At 41.6% G+C, this 16,529-nt stretch overlaps 1 long non-coding RNA gene across 1 annotated transcript; it reads left to right on the plus strand.

Annotated features, from left to right (window-relative positions):
* The first annotated feature begins 3,416 nt into the window (after positions 1–3,416).
* Positions 3,417–13,299, plus strand: LOC115304049. The gene is made up of 4 exons (XR_003914306.1): positions 3,417–3,498; positions 12,893–12,975; positions 13,076–13,150; positions 13,237–13,299. It is a non-coding gene; the product is annotated as an uncharacterized LOC115304049 (long non-coding RNA).
* Positions 13,300–16,529: the final 3,230 nt, after the last annotated feature.

The following is a 16,529-nucleotide window of genomic DNA, read 5'->3' on the forward strand; positions in this document are numbered from 1 at the left end:
ATAAAGCTTTCCGAACTCCCTGGGGCCCCGTCACCCCTGGTCACTTGATCGCAAGTCCGTCCTTTGGGCTGCACACTTCCCCCTTCTTACTGACACTTCTCTCACCGTGGTCTCTTTGTGTTCACCTGTCTCCGTGAATTGCCTTCCCAACTGTGTTATCTATTGTTCTGTATCTATTGTTCTGTTTCTAGTATTTCTTCTATGATTGGTGCATAACATACATATTTCATTTTTATTTTATTAAACTTTTTTTAATTAAATAGTTTATTACCAAGTTGGTTTCCATATAACACCCAGTGCTCTTCCCCACAAGTGCCCCTCTCCATGACCATCATCTCCCTTCCCTTCCCCCCTCGAGGCAAATCATGAGAGACTCTTGAATACTGAAAACAAACTGAGGGCTGAAGACATACATATTTTAAAAGAAAGTGAATCATCTTTCTGGAAACCATTTGAAAAGTTTAAAAATAAGTCGGTAGGTGGCACCTGAGTCTTTCTGTTAAAACGAGCCTTTACATTTGTAATCTTGGGGGTTTTTAAAACCCACATAAGCCAGCAGGTGGCGCTCTCCGACACGAAAGCCTTTGTCACTCAAGGAGTCCGTCCCCCTGGCCTCCTTTTCTTCCTCCCCGGCTCCTTCTAGGAAACCGTCACTTGCGGTTTGTCAAAATACCTGTGCGTGCACATCTGTATTAAACACCCAAATGGTCTACACCCGCACTGATTAGTATCAGTACCATTTTACTACTCACTGCCTTCACCAACGAGTCTTTGCTATCCCTGGAACTCTTGCCCAGGCAGAAACAACTTGCAAAATGAAACTGTTGAACTTTCCAGTTGGCGGGATCAAAGAGCGGCTTACTCCCCAACACTCTTTGATCCCCTTGCCGTCCACTTATCCTGAATTATTATGATATCGTAATGTTTACCAAATCCTAATTAAGCCTCATATTGAAAGACCAACCTTATCCCAAAAGCCATGACGTCTTAAAAATCTTGACTTTGCCCTCTGCCTTGGAGACACTGTTAGAATTTAATCTATGTAGTGATATCCCTCCAGCAAGAGCACTCAACTCAATCTGCCTGCTCTACAGACTGTTTTTATATTAGTCTCTGGGGACAGCCAGCCTTTGGCAATACTATGAACCTGAGCCTACAGGTACGTCCAAGGGCTTTGCTCACTTGAAAGGAGCAACTGAAGAGGCTGAGCCTCAGACCCCACCCCACGCCCAGACAACTGGAATCTACACTGAACAAATGTAAAGGTGATTCTCCTGCACAGTTAAATCTCAGGAGCATTGCTCTTAAAGAATGATCTCCGTCTCTTCGAAAGAATGAATGCAGACTGAAAGTTTAAAATTTAAAGAACTGTTGTGTTTTTCTTCTGCTTTTAGTTGATGTTTAGTTAGTATTAAAACCGCAAAATAGAAGACAGATTTGGATTCCAGTCTGCCTAATCAGGAAATTCTTCAGCGATGTCTTGGGTCTGCTTTGAGAGGATCGATGGGTTTGGGGGGTGTATGAGAAAACATATTTGCTGAATTCATTTAAGTCTTGTTTTTCCAGACCCTCCCTTCCTCTCAGGGCAGACCTGAGATGCAATGTGTGTAGGTAGATCACTATGAGGGGCTGTGGGCTGGCGCATTTAGATACAGTGCTTAATCCTCATGCACGGTGTGCACTCAGTAACATTAGGCCACTGTTGATGTAAGAATATTTTCTTAAAAAATATTAAAATCTGGATTTGTTATTTACATCATACTCCTTTTCATGTGACATGATTACCTTCTTTGAGATGTGAGCCCCATTTGCCTTGGAGATTTTGCTACTATACCAAACAGTTGTAATGGAAAGTATATGGTATTTGAGATTTAAGGCATAGAGTAAAATCACAGGTCTGCCACTTCGTGGCTGTGTGATGTGAGGCTATTCACTTAACCTCTCTGAACCTCAGTTTTCTCATCCTGAAACGGGGAGGATGTTAACTTACATACACAGGCTGATTTAGGGATCAAGAGCCATGAAGTTTGTGCTAGAAGTTCTATAAACCAACCTTGGCACTTTCGGTTGTTTGTTTAAAAATATTTTTAGTGTTTTTTATTTATTTTTGAGAGACAGAGAGAGACAGCGCCAGCAGGGGAGAGTCAGAGAGAGAGGGAGACACAGAATCTGAAGCACAGAGCCTGTCATGGGGCTCAAACCCATGAACCCTGGGAGATCATGACCTGAGCTGAAGGCGGATTCTTAACCGACTGAGCCACCCAGGTGCTGCTGGCTATTTGTTTTAAACGCACCGGCACAGCGCTCACGTGTTACTGTGAGTGCAGTACCAGTGTTAATGAACTGATCAATGCATCACAACATTTCAGCCTTTCTGAAAACCACCAACACACTGTTTTTCTTTTTCGCATTGTTCCTTAATGAACTTGTTTCCCCAACCATGATCCTCATTGTGCTCACACCAGGCTTATCTCCAGATTCCTGGACAAATAAGCAAAGGCGAGCCGTGACCACACTGCCCAGGTCATTAGGGTGCAGAGAGAGAGCACCTGTACTTAGTTGGTGGGTTTCAGAGCCCGTCCCGGGCCTAGGCCATTGTGAAAGCTTTGAAAACATTAGCCAACGGTATATGTGAATGATTTCGTAAACATTACTACTAATAAATTTGGGTGTGACTCTCAGTCCAGAGAAACAACACGACAGGACTGAGTTTCGGTTCTGTTTTGATTCTGTTGTGGGGTAAGCTTGGAACCTCAGAGTCCTGGGGCAGGTTTGAGCACTGACTCAGCCAGTTTAGTTATTTGGCCTTGGGTGACTCATTTAGCTTCTCTGGACCAAGTTTCTTCACGTAAGCACTGGGTTGGAGTCTAGGGTGTCTTTTAGCAATATAGTTCTCACATTCTGTGGAACAGGCCTAGGTGGGTGGCTGGAGCCCAGGGTTGTCCCAAGGACCCACTGGCTGCCCCAGACAACAGAGGATTGCTCTGAGACCCGGAGCATCCATTTACTGGTCAAGTGACCCAGGAAAGGAGCAGGTGGTACTGGAAAAGATCTGGGTCTTACAGGGATGTGGTCAGCCCATAAAATGGCTGCCGTCCCCAAATGCCCCTCTCTGCCCCCTGCCAAGTTCCTCTGTGAATGTCCTTATTTTAATATCTAGACTAGAGGGTCTTCTCCTCTTCTTTTTCCAAATGATCCTTTGCACTCCCACAAGGATTATCTTTGGGAAATGCAAATAAGGTCCATATCACTCCTCTCTTTTAAGTTGCTGATAATCTGTTGTTAATGGGCTGTATTCATTGTGTGACACTTCATGCATTGAGCGGCTGGCCCCGGTTTTACATTTTCTAATTGCCCTTATTGCTCTCTCCACAGCTTACCTTCAGACTGTCCACAGAGCCCTGGGAAGTGTTCTCCCAACTGGCCCTGAGTGCTCCCATGTCCTGGCCGTTTACACATGCTATGAATTCTAATGGAAGCATACTTGCTGACCACCAGGTGAGCTGCTCTTCCTATTTCTTTTCTACCGCAAGGGTCATATCTTTCAATCCCTTCATTGCCTCTGTTTCCCTTAGTTCTCCAGCTAGCAGATGAGCTTCAGCGATGGTAGGCACCTGGATTTACTCTCCTTTGTTTCCTTAAAAGTGCTTAGCACACTTGAATTTGAAAGTGCTCCGTCAATACTTGTTGAATCAACAAATATTCCCACAAATCAAGGCAGGAGGTACCTTCATCTTTTCTTGATGCACCCACTAGACTATCCTTTTGTGAATTATTTTTGAAGTTTCTTCCCAATGTTTATTTTATTTTTATTTTTATTTTTTTATGTTTATTTTTGAGAGAGAGAGTGTGTGCACAAGTGGAAGGAGGGGCAGAAAGGGAGAGGGAGACACAGAATCCAAAGCAGGCCGACAGCTCAGAGCCTGACCCGGGGTTTGAACTAGTGAACTGCGAGATCATGACCTGAGCTGAAGTTGGATGCTCAACCAACTGAGCCACCCAGGCACCCCCGCGCGCGCTGTGTTCATTTTATTTTTAAAATTTTTAATTTTTTTTAAACATTTATTTTTGAGAGAGAGAGAGCGAGAGAGATATAGCATGAGCAGGGGAGGGTCAGAGAGAGAGAGGGAGGTACAGAATCTGAAGCAGGCTCCAGGCTCTGAGCTGGCTGTCAGCACAGAGCCTGACACAGGGCTCGAACCCAGGAACTGGGAGATCATGACCTGAGCCAAAGCTGGACACTTAACCAACTGAGCCATCCAGGCGCCCCTCATTTTAAAATATGTCATTAAAAAATTGGGGTAAAACCAGTAGGTCCAGCGGACATTAAGGATGGGTTTCTCAAGAGGGAAAGTGGAAGCGCGCAGGCTGACTCAGGGGGTAGGTGGAGGGAGTCAGTGTGACCATTGTGCTCTGGACTTCTATTTGAAAAGGTCCTTCAGGAAAACTTCTCGTGTTATCTGAGATTTTATAAATATAAATGAGATTTACACATACATTTGTAAGTATACATTAATGCAATTGAAGATATTCATCATAAGACTTTAAACTTGCATTCCATTGCTTTCGTAATTAAAAAAATTGTCATTCTTTTGTAAGTAGTATATACACAATAACAGTATATTACATTTGCATTTTGGCATTTCTTAATTTTTTTTTCATATCATAGGAGCCTTGAAAATAAGTGACTAGTGGCCTCTCTTGGTTTGTGAGATTCCTAGGTAAAAACAGTAATTGCAAAATAAGTGATCACCACACAACCAGCAGGTTTGTACAAATTTAACATGGCCTATACCCAGTATTGGTCAGGATGTGTAGCATTAAAAACGCTCATAAGCTTGTGGCAAGAATTTTCACTGGTATAATCCCCTTGGAAAAGAAATTTTAATTATTTAGTATAATTGAATATATGCACACCTGTGGCCTAGAAATTCTACTCTAGGGTATAAATCTTAGAGAAACTCTAGTACATTCTCACCAAAATAGTTGAATAAGAAAGTACTTAGCAGGATTGTATGTCCTAGTCCCAAACCAGAAACAATTCCTATACCCATAATACTGTGAAAAACATGACTTTTAAAGACTACACACAAAACCCTTTATTTGACATAGTCTTAGCTGTCAAAATGTTTCATTACACAAGAACACATGAAAAACACAAATTTTATGCACTTGTTATGTGCTTAGATTCTGACATATGCTTTTAAGCTTTATTTGGTCTCACTATAATTCTAAGGGGTATTACCATTTTTAATAGAGAAATATATTCAGGAAGAATAAGTTTTATTTGTTTTCACTGTAATCCTAAAGGGTATTACCAGTTTTTTAACATGAGGAAATAGGGGCACCTGGGTGGCTCAGTCGGTTAAGCATCCGGCTTTGGCTCAGGTCATGATCTCACAGTTCGTGGGTTCGAGCCCCACATCAGGCACTGTGCTGACATCTAGCTCAGATCCTGGAGCCTGCTTCAGATTCTGTGTCTCCCTCTCTCTCTGATCCTTTCCTGCTCACGCTGTCTCTCTGTCTCTCAAAAATAAATAAAAAACATTAAAAAATTTTAACATGAGGAAATATATTCGGAAAGAATAAACAACAAGTTTGAAACACATAATTACCTTCTATTTTAGCTTCTCAGAAAACTTTTCTAGTTTCCTCTGAGCAAAGTTGTATGACCACCACTATCGAGATCACTTTTCCTCCTACACAAATCAACATAGAAATTGTTACTTTTCAGATTTTAAAATATAGTGTTTTCTATTAAAATTCATGGTTCTCAATCAGGGCAATTTTGTTCCAAAGCGACATTTGTCAATGTCTGGCAACATTTTTGGTTGTCACAACTTGGGGAAGAGCTCCTGGCACCTTGTTGGTTGGTGAAGGCCAGAAATGCTACACCCTGTGACCACAGGAGCCCCTATAATGTCGAGCTGAGAAAGCCCAGTTTAGGCTGGAAAAAGTTATTAAAACGTAAGTTATTAAATAGTACAGTTTTCAACATATGTGCTTTCATGTAGTTTTGTTTAGAAGTAAAATACTGCTCTGAGCACTAACATGTTGTTGTTGTCGCTCTCTGCTTTGGTAATTACAACAGGGCACATCTCACTTTAATTCTAGGAAATCCAGTTTTCCAACTACTATACTGCTCAGATCCCCAAGGAAGACAACATGATCCATCAGGCAGGGAGGCTACCTGGCTGCAACCGAAGACGTTTAGAGATAACGGCAGTATCAGCTGCTCTCTTAGTAGTTTCTTTTAAAAACTTTTAAAATCTTTATTTATTTTTGAAGGAGAGAGAAACAGAGTGCAAGCAGGGGAGGAACAGAGAGAGAGGGAGACCCAGAATCCAAAGTAGGTTCTAGGTTCTGAGTTGTCAGCACAGAGCCCGATGTGGGCCTCGAACTCATGAACCGCAAGAACATGACCTGAGCCAAAATCTGACCCTTAACCGACTGAGCCACCCAGGTGCCCCTCCCTTTTTAGTTTCTTTATAGTCAAGAGTTTACACTAACATCCGAGGCAAATGTGGATGAATTAGCGATTATCAAATTTTTCTGCTATATCATCTGTCATCTATAAGAATGACAGTGAGATTATGGCCTAGACACTTTGTAAATTACTCCAAATCATCAAAAATATTTTATTAGAGTTTGTGACATAAAGAAAATACTGGAACCACGACTGGCTGTGGTCAGAGCAGGAGTCATTAGTTAATGACATGTGTTGGGATTAGCATAGTCTTTCTCTCTTAATGGGAAAATAAGACACCAACATGTGGACAATACTTTTGAACTAATACAAAGGTTAGCTTTCTCTCTCTCTCTCACTCTCTCTCCCTGTATCTGCCACACACACAGGGTATGTATATATGTAATTTTTAAAAGTGTCAATTTGTTTCTTTCTCCTGGGCTTAAAATTATTTTTTAAAGATTTCCTTAGTCTACCCATTGTGTCACCAACCTTTATTTGAGTCACCTGAGGAAGTTGTTACAAATATAGATTCCTAGACCCTACTCTCCAGAGTAAGACCCAGACATTCCCATTGTTAGCAATTTACCCCATGGAGGTGAAGCAAGCATTGTTTTCCCGATGAATTACAGGATGGAGCCCAAGCTCCTTTACATGACATTCAAGACCGGAACCCACCCCCTTGTTTTCCAACAATGTTTTAGTCCTGAAGTGTATGCTCCTATAGCACCACGCTCACCACTTTGTTGTAAACCCCCTTGACTCTTCCCCTGCCAGTCTTCTACGTTCATTCCATCCCTTGTTGGCAAATTTCCTTTCTGTGATCTCCTGAAGATCTCCCTTTCCCAGGCCCAGAGTTACTCCATTTTTACATTATGTCTCCATGGGTTTGATTCAGACATGATCCTCACTCATGTTACATTATGTGCCAGTATTTCTTCGTGTGCCTCTCTCTTTCTGGGGTCTTTGAAATCTTGAAGGGAAGAGCTCGAGTAACTTTAATCTTCTTATGGTCATTATTTGGCATACTATGTGGCGTTTCATATATTAGATATTAGATGACCAATATGTGAGGACTGGGGGGATGGATCTGGAGTAAGATGAAGTGATTTGAGAAAAACAAAATATTTCAAAATGGTGGACAGAAGAACCAGAACATGACCACTTTCTCTCTAAATGGGAGAATTTCTGTCTTGTGGCATCAAGGAAGAATAAGGGCTCCTGATACTTTCTGTGGAACGAGTCCCTTTGGAAAAATTAACAAAGGGCCAGAACATCAGCAGACCACCCAAAGGCATATTACTTACCTGAGCTGTTGACAGTAGCAGCCTGGTGGAGCACAGCTTCAGACTCAGAATGTTCTTTGCATCTCTAATTCCCCAATCTTCAACATACAAGCCCAATGCTACCTTTTCCAGTGTAAGTTTTTCAATTCCTGGTTTCTTCCAGGAATTTCTTTCACATGTTCTTCTGGAGTCTCATAGCATTGTTTTCTTCCTTTTTATTTTTTTTTTCCCTTTGTTTCATTACATACCCTGCTTCCTAAACAAGATTATAAAATCAAGTCCCAGGGCCCTTTGCTCTTCCCTTCTTTCTATTTTTCCCCCCATTTTTCCTCTCAAATGAGGGTGAGAGAGGGTAGGAGGAGAAACTACTTTTTCATCTTAATTTTGCACATAATAAATGTTAGTAAACATCTGTTGGGTATACAAGATTATGAAAGGTATTTTATGTCATATTTACCAGTCTCCAGCCTTAGGAATGACCATTATTGAGTGAAGTTGGGTTGGACCAAATCAAACTATATGGCATTGTTAGTATGAGTGGATTAGTTTTATTGCTGTTTTGACGACAAAAGGTATGAAGTTTTCCCAAGCCAAGGGATGTGTTTCCAGTGAAAGTCAGTGATGAGCCAATGCAAATCTGCATGTGAAATCCTATCAAATGGAGTGGATTCTATCTAGGACTTTTCTGAATAATGATATTGCTGGCATAAGTTTAGCATTGTTGCTTATGCAGCAAAGTCTTTTCCAGTCTTTCTGGAACATGGTTTCTTCCAGTTCATTCCTATTTCCTCCTACTTTTGTTTCTGCTTAAAAAAATTTTTTTTAATGTTTTTTTATTTATTTTTGAGAGAGAGAGAGAGATGCAGCATGAGCAAGGGAGGGTCAGAGAGAGAGGGAGACACAGAATCTGAAACAGGCTCCAGGCTCTGAGCTGTCATCACAGAGCCCGACGTGGGGCTCGAACCCACAAACCGTGAGATCATGACCTGAGCTGAAGCTGGACGCTTGACCGACTGAGCCACCCAGGCGCCCCTGTTTCTGCTTTTTATTACTTCCTTGGTAAGGCTCTTTCACAACCTTCCTTGACTGTCAGCCTCATCCCACCCTTCCTGAGCCCATTTAGCTTTCTTCTCCATCTTCACTGATCCTTCTTCAGAGAAGTGTTTCTTGTGTACATGAGTCAATAACTGCATGCATATCTACTTCCTTTTGTCTGTTATTCTGGATCTGAGTTTTTTGTGTTGACAAGTACCTGCCTCCTTCATCCATGAAGATTGTCTCACTTTTCTTTGTGACCTCCATGATATGCAGCCCAGGATTGGCTGTCCTGAGAGCCAATGGAAGGGCAGAACTCATCTGGGTAGGTGGTGCTCAGTACATATGAATACACAGCTTTGGTGCTAGGCATTGTCAGGCTGATTCTCCTGAGACTTGATTGCCTTGATGCTTCTCATTTGTAGACATATTTGAGTTGGGCCCCTTGCCCAGCAGAAGGTATATTTATATTTCAGGTAACTAGGAACAGTGGGGCCAATAAAAATTGAGGAGGTATCTTTTCCACCAGATTAGAACAATAACATCCATGGATCTCCATGAGTATATATTCTATCAAAATCTGTCTTCCTAAGCACTGAAGGCCAAGACACACCTGAGGAGGAATTTTGTCTTTCTGTGCTCCTCAGTCCGGAGGTGATATAGATACAGAGCCATGGACAAGAGCTAGTGCAAACACTATACGGAAAAGGGCTTCAGACCATTCATCCTGGATCTCTCAGGATGACAAGATTTCTGAGGTCATTTCAAGTCTAATATTGAGTGATTCTAAGTCATCCTCTTACTGTGAGATTCATTATTGATGGGTGTCCTTTGTTCTGGCAGAAGAAGCAGTATGATATGTAAAGAGATTCCAAAGTTGCCCCTAAATGGCAGACACTGTGGAATCGTGTTCCCAGTTCAGCCGTTCACCCACTGCACGACCTCAAACATGTAGTTGAACTTTTCGTTTTGTTCGTTCATTGTGGTCAGAAACTGGGGATCCCATAATACCTGCCTCAGAGTTGCTGTATAGGTTAAAACCAGTTGTACTTTTATAAATTACATATACACATTTCTGGCCGTTGGAATAGTGATCGGCACAAGTAGATGTTAGCAGTTATTCCAGCAGATTTGATCCCCTAATTATGTTTTGTGAAAACCAAGCTTACTGTGAGCGGGTGTTGCTCCATGTGAAAGGAACAACATGGAACATGGTCTCATGTTGAAGCATTTTGTTGCTGCTTTGCAATTATGATCTTTATTTTTCACTCATAAGCCATGACAAAGTACCAGCATCCACAAAAGCCAGCCATGTGTCCCTTAGGTTCTGTGTCTCTTCTGCCACAAACACACACAGTCCCCTTCTCTCTTCCTTGCCTCGCCTTCCTTCTTCACATTTGTATTATCTAATATATGAAGTGATTTTTGCTTCTTTAACCTGACAGTGATTACCTCTCCAATGTTATGCTTCATTAGGGCCAGGAGCTTTGTTTTAGACTCTGTTTGGTCCCTAGCACCAAGAACAGTGCTTGGTATCTTACAGGTACCCAATAAGTATCTGTTGAATGAAATAAAGTCTAATATGTGTATTTACCTCATGACAATTTCTCCCTGGTTGCTCTTAATTTTGCTTGTACTCCATTGGGAGAAGACTAGGCAACGATGCATATGGAAAATGAACCAAGCCTTTTCCATGTCACCTCAGGGCCTTTGCATTTACTGTTCCTACTGCCTGGACCAGTTTTTCTCCAGGTAATGTATGTTGCTGTCTCTTACTGTGTTCAAAGACTTTCTCAGAGAGCCCTTCTCTGAGGCCCTATCTGAGCTAGCATATCCACCAACTTCCAGATCTGCCTTTCAGCACTATCTGTAACCCTTCTTTGATGATTTTTTCCCCATACTACTAATCTCATCTAATTTACTTATTTTTACTTGTTTACTTATTGATGTCTCTTTTCCTTTACCATGATGACAGAGACTTAAGCTTATTTTATTTTCTACTACTACTTAAAATAATGCCTGATAATCAATACACATTTGTTAAATAATTAATATACATGTAAGAACATAAAAAAGGATGGTAGCACTTATGTTTTATTTAAAAATAACTTATCCCTAAAAAATTAAAAAATAATTTATCCCTTATTATAAAGGTGAATCATGATCATTCAATTATTATTAAAATAAATCAGAAACAGCCAAAGTCTTATATAAGTAGAGTCCCATGATAAGTAGTTTGACATTTATTTTCTCTTTTTTAAAAGTTTATTTATTTATTTTGATTTTTTTAACATTTATTTATTTTTGAGAGACAGAGAGAAACAGAGCATGAGCAGGGGAGGGGTAGAGAGAATCTGAAGCAGGCTCCAGGCTCTGAGCTGTCAGCACAGAGCCTGACATGGGGCTTGAACCTACAAACTGTGAGATCATGACCTGAGCTGAAGTTGGACACTTAACGACTGATCCACCCAGGTGCCCTTATTTATTTATTTTGAGAGAGAGAGTGCGAGCAGGGGAGGGGCAGAGAGAGAGGGAGGGAGAGAGAATCCCAGGCAGGTTCCAAACTGTCAGCATGAACCCGATGCAGGGCCCAAACTCACAAAACCGTGAGATCATAACTTGAACTGAAGCTAAGAGTTGGCCGCTTAACTGACTGAGTCACCCAGGCGCCCCAACAGAGTTTTCTTCATAGCCTTTCATATTTACCTATTTGTCCTGTTTTTTTTTTCCCTTTTTATTCAGTTATAGTCAAGTTGTATGTATAGTTTTCCATTTTGCTTTTTCCCCTTTATAGATTATTGTATTATAGGCCTTACCCACATTGCTTTTAAAATCAGGATGATGTAGAGGCACCTGGGTGGTTGTGTCTGACTTTGGCTCAGGTCACGATCTTGCTGTTGGCAGTGCAGAACATGCTTTGGATCTTCTGTCTAACCCCCCCATCCCTGTCCTGTAAACAAACAAACAAATAAATAAAATCAAGATGGCATATTGCCAAGGCAATTGCAAAGCACAATTCAGAAATACTTTATTTTCTCTAATTTTCTCTGCCATTCACTCCCTCATGAATATAAAAATTTTTTTCAGTCCCTAAACTACGTGGCAGAGATGAGGTAGATAGATAGTTCTAGAAAAGGGGCTGAGAAAGAAGAATTTCCTTCTTTTTCTTCTACCAGGAAATTTTCCCTACAACATCCACCCCCTTCACAGGGCAACACGTGTCCTTGAAATTTCAGGCTTCATGGCTTCTGGAAATTCAGCACTGTCAGCACAGAGCGAGAGGCGAAGCTCAAACTCATGACCTGTGAGACCATGACCTGAGCCTGAATTAAGAGTCGGTTGCATAACCAATGATCCACCTAGGCTCCCCAAGAAAAACTAATTTTATTTTATTTTATTTTTTAATATTTATTGTTTGAGAGATAGAGACAGTACAAGCAGAGGAGGGTCAGAGAGAGAGGGAGACACAGAATCCGAAGCAGGCTCCAGGCTCTGAGCTAGCTGTCAGCACAGAGCCTGACGCGGGGCTCGAACCCACGAATTGTGAGATCATGACCTGAGCTGAAGCCGGACGCTTAATCGACTGAGCCACCCAAGCGCCCCGAAAAGCTAATTTTGAAACCAGAACATGGGGCGCCTGAGTGTCTGTCAGTTGGGCGATTAACTTTGGGCGACTGACTTTGGTTCATGTCGTGATCTCAGGGTTCGTGAGTTTGAGCCCCATGTTGGGCTCTGGGCTGACAGCTTAGAGCCTGGAGCCTGCTACAGATTCTGTGTCTCCCTCTCTTTCTACTCCTCCCCCATTCATGCTCAGTCTCTCAAAAATGAATAAACGTTAAAAATTTTTTTAAACCAAAACAGGACCTAATGGCTAATTGGATTCTGCCTGCACTCAGGTACTTCCAGAGTATATTTGCACCTGCTGAGTATTTTTCAGGTTTTCCTGTACCTGGGGGGCTTTTTTTCTTTCAAGTTCTATTATTATTTTCGTTTTATTTATTTTGATTATTTCAAGGAAGAGGACATGGTCGTAATGATTTGGATTGGTCTCTGAGGATTTGTACTTGCCTTTTCTTGCAAATTCTTCCACTCAGTTACCTTTCAGGTCATCTCTGCTTAATTCCCAGCCAGTAGGAACTCCATGCATTTTTATTTGAAAATGACAGCTGCATTTCATGTGATTTCAAGGTACTTCCAATTTATAATGATCTTTCTTTTATCTCCTCTCCCTCTCTTTTTTTTTTTCATTCTTGACTTGCTCTGAAATCTTTGATTTGGTCCCTTATAGACAATGAGTCCCACTCATTCAGCCCCTGGTGACGTCCTCGTGAATTTTAGTGAATCAAACAATTCTCATTCTACCGTAAGGAGACTGGAAAGTGGGGGAAGGGCCTGGGCCTGAGGTTTGCTTGACGTTGGCACAACTGTATTTTTCTGCTTTCTTCCCAGTACCTTTCCCACCAGAGACTGAAAACCACCCGCCATGAGGAGGGTGACCTTGGCCCATTTGATGCCTGCTTCCTCTGCCCCAAGGGAGTCCAGCTCCAGTCCCGGATCGCTCTCTGGATCCTGCAAATTCTGCTTTCTCTCTGTTCCTGCTGCCTGTCCTCAGCTTATCACACTTCAACATTTTAGTGATGTTTTGATATCTCTAAGCTGTTTGAATTATGTTTACAGGAAGCCACAGGGACTACCTAATTTCCTGGCTTAGTCACTCACCTGATCCTTAAGGACATCTTCCTGAATCTCACTTAGCCTGGGTCTGGCTGAGCTGTGGTCTGTTTCCCACTTTATTAATCATTTCTTGCATACAAGAAATGTTTGTTGAGTATCTGTGATGTATTAGACACAGATTCTGGTTACACAAAGCCTGCTATGTTGGGTAAGTTTACAAAGAAAATGTCTTGAAAGAAGAATGTGGGTGACTCAGAAAATATTCCCCTTAAACCTGTCATCCAAATAGCAGTAGGAGAGGCTGTGAGGATCTGTTTGCTTTCTAAGTGAGAGCAAGCTCAAGCTTTTGAATAATGATGATGATGATGATGATGATGATGATGATGATGATAATAATAGGATAATGGCATTGAGTTTTGCCTATGGATAGAACAAGATCATAACAAAAGTTTTATTATTTGTGTTAGTTAAGTCCCAAACGCCTCAGTTATTTCTAAATTTTCCCCCCCTGAGGAAATTTTCATTCCCAACAAGGGAAACCAGATTGGGCAAGTAATAGGGAAAAGGCATCTGTTTCATCATAGAGAAAAATGAGAGAAATCTCTCATACAAGCAATGCTGGATACCATAGCCACTAGCAGTAGATAACTGTATAAATTAAAATGATAAACCTTAAGTTAAGTCAAAAATTCAAATGCTCAGGGGTGTCTGAGGGGCTCAGTTGGTTGAGGTCATGATCTCAGGTCATGATCTCATAGTTCATGGCTCAGGCCATGATCTCATAGTTTGTGGGTTTGAGTCCCATGTCAGCTCAGAGCCTGGAGCCTGCTTCAGATTCTGTTATCTCCCTCCCTATCTGCCCCTCCCCCACTTGAGCTCTGTGTCTCTCAAAAATAAATAAATGTTAAAAAAAATTAAAAAACAAATTCAAGTGCTCATTAGCCACCAGTGACTAGTGGCTATGGAACTGGGCAACAGAGATAGAGAGTATTTCCATCCTCATAGAGATGACTGAGAACCACAGGTGAGCCGTCTCCTCCCGTCACCATAAAGGGAACGAGAGAGAGACTCATCACAGCTTTAGCCACTGAAATGCTCAGTCTCTTGTTTGTGTCTGCCCAGTTGCCCTTTATTTGTTATCTTCTGCATGGAGCGATGGAGGCATGTTAGCGGAGATTTTGATGACATTTTGGAACAGATTTCAGGTGGGAATTTCCTGAAGATTCATTTGAACCATGTAGTGAAGAATCCAGAAAAGAACCCACAGGGAAAAGGCAAAGGGAAGCAGTCCGAAGAACCACCTGAGATTCAACGCAGTTGGGAAGGCATTCCTGGTTATAACTGGGAGTATGACCAGCAGCTTGCTTGGGCATCCCATGGACAAGGAATGGAAACTATGAACAAGAGGCCAACTGGCAAGTCAAGTCCTCTTTTGAATACTGTGGTAGGAGTCTGGGGCTTTCCCACCAATTCCAGTTACAATTTTGCCTTTAAAACTTCCTGAATTTATGGCCCTTAGTGGGGTTGGAGCACACCATTGTTCCCCTGAGGCTTCTTCTCTGGTGATACTCTGCTCCAGATCAAGGCTTTTCTTGATTAGAGGGAAGTTGGAAAGTTTGAGCTTTATCTGCTTTTTCTTACAATCCCAGGATCTGGGTAAAGGTTACTGTGTCGACATTATGAAAACAAGACACTGTGCTCTGGGGGACTGTGGAGGTGACTAGCACTCATCAAAGAGGGATGAAGTTATCGGGCTCCAGAATCTGCTTTCATTCTCTTGGACCATGTAGTCATATGGAACGTCAGTGCCGCAGGGGGCAAATGGACTCTTATCTGTTCTAATCTCATAAATATTCTGACTCAGTTTCTTCCCGTTGTTATCAGGCTTTGAGAACCTAGGCTGCTCCAGGTCTATGGTTAGGCTCTGGGAAAGACAAAGGGGATTTAGACTGGCTTTCTTCTCTAGGTTCTTATGGTCTAACATTCTGTGGACACCCCCCCAATTCCGCAAGCTTCTGTGGTAGAGTATTTCTGGAATGCCATGACTGGTTTTTTTAATGAGAGTCTCCTTAGTAATGGATCCAGCTGCTCTGTCTCCTTTCAAGTGAAATGATTGTATCTCGCTAAATGTATTATTCCAGGGACACCCTGCCTTGGGAAGGAATCAGCCAATTCTTTAGTTAGAAAAGATTTAATTTAAATAGATTTAATTTTTTTCATAGCAGTTTGAGGTTAACAGTAATATTGAGCAAACAATATAGGTATTGGGATTTCCCATATACCCCCTCGTCTCACACATGCTTAGCCTCTCCCATTATCAATACTTTCCCCCTGCCCCAACCCCCACCAACTAGAGTGTACATTTCTTACAACCGATGAGACTACATTGACACATCATTGTCTGAAGTGCAGTTTCCATTAGGGTTCACTCTTAGTGTTGTATATTCTGTGGTTTGGACAAATGTATAATGACAAATGTCTCAAATTATAGGGTCATACAGAGTATTTACACTGCCTTAAAAATTCTCTGTGTTATGCCTCTTCACCTCTTTCTTCCCCCTAAACCCTGTGTAAATGTATTTCTCTTTGTCCACAATAACTCTTGAGTATCAGACTTTCTGATTATATTTTTTGTTTTACTCCCTCCTCCTCCCTTTTCACATAAATGGCACTGGGAAATCAGCCACTAGAAATGAGAGGGACAACATATATCCTTTGATTCTATCCCTGAAATTTCCATTTGCTCCCCACCCCCACCCTATAGCTCATATGTCTGCAACTTCAGCACAAATAAAGATTCCAGATCAACCGATTGTCCCATTCTTCAGGGCAATGGTAGATGTCTTCCCGATACCACATTCTTAGACACCCCTTGCCTCAGGGCGTCTCTGAATCCAGTTTCTATTATGCATTTACATGTGAAAATAAGAATTTTCTTGTAATGCCTTTGGCGCCTCAAAGAGAACAGAAGAACTCCTCTGATAAAAACTGATAATGTCCCTTAATGGACAGAATATTGGGGAATTCTAATTTATAGTCAGACTTTAACGCTAACTCTTCTATCTGTG

The sequence above is a fragment of the Suricata suricatta genome, chromosome 10 (genome assembly GCF_006229205.1).
Source record: "Suricata suricatta isolate VVHF042 chromosome 10, meerkat_22Aug2017_6uvM2_HiC, whole genome shotgun sequence".
NCBI lineage: Eukaryota > Metazoa > Chordata > Mammalia > Carnivora > Herpestidae > Suricata > Suricata suricatta.